General features: G+C 43.0%; 1 non-coding gene across 1 annotated transcript; it reads right to left on the bottom strand.

The window, feature by feature from the left end:
* Positions 1-1,888: 1,888 nt before the first annotated feature.
* On the bottom strand, positions 1,889-1,995 carry LOC141636308 (small nucleolar RNA R71). The gene has a single exon (XR_012540929.1). It is a non-coding gene; the product is annotated as a small nucleolar RNA R71 (small nucleolar RNA).
* Positions 1,996-3,453: the final 1,458 nt, after the last annotated feature.

Genomic DNA, 3,453 nt, shown 5'->3' on the forward strand with positions numbered 1-3,453 from the left:
TTGTTCATTGCTATTGATCGATCGACCAGTCTAGTGATCGATCGACCAAACTGCTATTACAGACGAGAATTAAAAGACCGTGAATCTTGAAGCCCAAAGATATGTTAGGTATAGGAAATAAAGTTACGTTAGTTGCTATATAACGTAACCTAGAAACATCAGTTTCGACATCAGGTTTTTACATTAAGTTTTACATACGGTTCTTAACAATAATTAGGGTTTGGGAAACTATTTCGCATTGGATTTTCGTTGTGATTTCAATCATTCCGTTATGATCCTTCTGCAATTTCGGTATTCACTTGCTCTATTTTCAGTACATCTTTATTGCATTGATAGTATAGGAATTGTTAGTTAGTCTCCCGAAACCGTATTATCTTTATTGTTAATTGTTTGTTCATTCGTTTTAAGCATGAAAATTTCTGCCTATTTCGTTAATTTCATTGTTGTTATCAACGTTAGTATGAGTAGCTAAATCAATTGTGCTAGGATGTAGGCGAATTATAGCGTAGGCGGCGTAGTATTGTTTTGGACTGAATTCGCGTGTCAGTCGATCGAACGCCATACCTGGTCGATCGACTGACCACGTGAGGTTACCTTTCGTTTTAATTGATTTTAATGTTGTATTTAACGAATCGAATGCATGCGGCCAGTTAGATGCTTAATTTATAACTGACCCATTAGATCGAAAGATAGGGACAGTTGTTAGACCACCAATTAAAATGACTAAACTGTGCTGAGATCGAAAGATAGGTATAGTTTAGACCGTTAGTCACTTTTGCAGGACGAGAGTCAGTATTGGTGATATTAGGGACTTATAGCGATATCGAAAGATGTTATCTGTTAAGAGTGGACCGAGAGGACCTCTTGTTTTCCCGCCTCACTTGTGTTTGATTCAGACTGACTTAGTATGTTCGCCTTGTTGTAATGAACCGACCATCCTAGTACCCATTCTTTATCTGTTTAATCCGTCTTTTTAGTTTATTATCTTTATTTATTCTTAGCTATAGACCAATTCAACTCAACCCATACGCTCGTTACCTTAGACTAGAATTAGACAGCTAGAAATTACGTCTGCCTCTTTGTGGTTAGACCATGTTACCACTAGCCTAGGTTAGTCTTAATAGGAAATTATAAATCTTATTTTTGGTACTCACAACGACGGGTATCAAATTTTGGCGCCGTTGCCGGGGAGGCAATAGTTCTAATTTTTAGTTGTTTTATTTTTAGTCTTTCTTAGTTTAAGGGACTTCTGTTCCTTAAACTTTTCTTATATTCTTTTTGTAGTTTCTTCTTATGCGCAGGTCACATGGTGGTGAACTAGTACCATTAAATCCTGAGATAGAGAAATTCTTGCGCGAGTTGAGACGATCACAAAGGGTATTACCGACAGAGGAAAATCTGAGTACTCTGTCAAGCTACTACGAGAACGCTCTGTTCGAAGGAGATCCACCTATATCTCCTGCCTCGACTTCTTCAAATTTGAGACGAGTTACTTCTCCGAAATCTCGGTCATGGTGAAGAAGCAACCATTGCTAGTCACTCAGAGCATACGGTGCGAATATCTACAAAGGATTCGAACTACCGGGGAGGCGAGAAAATTCGAGCCAAAGCCTTCCTACATTAACCTGGTTGAGAGAAACGGGGGGGAGAGCGCAAATGAAGATGCACCAAGCACATGGAGATTTTTATTGATTATTCTTTGCTCTATACCCCCGCCGGCCGGTGTGACCCAAGATCAGATCAAGGAGACCATGTTCATTTTCTCTCTTCGTGACGCCTTTGCAAGAGAGTGGTATATAGATCGGGACCGAGCGCCCATGGGATCACCGATCGGAATTCCTTAGCCCCGGCATTCTACAAAAAGTACTTCTCTGCCTCGAAGACGAATGCCATTAGAGCTCAGATCACGAGCTTTAAACAAGGGCCAGATGAGAACTTCCATGAAGCATGGGTCCGTTTCAAGAAACTGGTGCGAACCATACCGCACCATGGGTTCGAAAAATAGAGCTTGTGCAATCAGTTCTATAATGGATGTATGACAATCGAGAGGGCCATATTGGATCTGCAGCCAATGGCCGATTTGCTGAGAACATGGGAGAGACTAAGGGGTGGAAGATTATCAATGATTTGGCCACTCATAAGGCCGAATATAGGAATTCGAGAGGAAACCAGATGAGAGCTGCTGAATCTTCCTCTGTTGCTGCACTAGAAGCCCTCACTGCAAGGTTTGACAAATATGAATTAGGAGGAGCTCCTAAAGGTGGGATGTACCAAGTAAATTTTGTTTCAGACGGTCCTTTCGTCAGTAGAAGATGTAGAGCTGAGGGACATGTCTCAGAGAATTGTCCCAGTCCTTTCGAGTCTTGTGCTGCCTTTCAACACTATAGGCAGACAAACACGTACTATGAGCCGAATGTCCACCCCAACTTGAGGTGGAGTAGCCAAAATGTTCTAAATCCGACTCAACCCCCACAACAGCAGCAACAGCAAGCTTATGTGCCCCCTTATCATAAGCAACAACAATATCAAAAACCTCCTTATGTGCCGCAGCAGCAACAATCCCAGAATTCTGATTTTGCTGAGTTTAAGAAGTTCCTGCTGAAGGAGTCCCAAGCTAGAGAGGCCGGGATGAAGCTACTAGAGAGCGAAATCGCTCAGTTGGCTAGTAAGAGTACCACTCGAGCTCCCGGACACTTACCGACTCAAACTGACCAGAAATAGACCCTAAATGCCATTACTTTGAGGAGTGGGTCTACCCTGGAGGGGCCTGCTATGGTCGAGGATGCCCCTGAAAAGAATGAGGCGGAATCGAGTCAAAACAAAGCTGTAACGAATAATTCAAAGAAAAAGGCGTCTACCAGGTATATCAGTCGATCGACTGATATACCGGTCGATCGACCGATATGCGATTCTGAGGAGCTTCGAATCGTACATCTCGGTCGATCGACCGAGCAAGGTGGTCGATCGGCGAGACCCCGCGATATTGAGAAATTTCGTCCTTCAATGCCCGATAATTTCAGAGACCATTTGTTCGGCCGACAACTCCGAAAGTATTGGGGAAAGACCCGAGTCTTGATGGGTCCGTCCCGATTCCGAAGTTCGATCCGATGACGGTTAATGGCTCACATTTGAGACGGTCTGAGGATGGTTCAAGCTTCAATAAGGAGAAGGTGGTGGACTTTCAGCCTAAGTCCACAGATACCGGCACGCGCGATTTAGAGGAGAGGGCTAAGGTACTTCTCTCAGCCCCATATCCAGAGCGACTAGTGCCGACAAAGGAACAGGTATCTTTCAATAAATTTGAAAAGGTTATTCGTAGTTTGAATGTACAAGTTCCTTTCCTTGAGTTGGTCAATCAAGTGCCTGCCTACACTAAATTCATGAAACAACTCTTGTCTAAGAAAAAGTCACTTGAAAATGTGCATACTGTTGCGTTAACCAAAGAGTCATGCT

This window comes from Silene latifolia, chromosome Y (genome assembly GCF_048544455.1).
Source record: "Silene latifolia isolate original U9 population chromosome Y, ASM4854445v1, whole genome shotgun sequence".
Taxonomy (NCBI): domain Eukaryota; kingdom Viridiplantae; phylum Streptophyta; class Magnoliopsida; order Caryophyllales; family Caryophyllaceae; genus Silene; species Silene latifolia.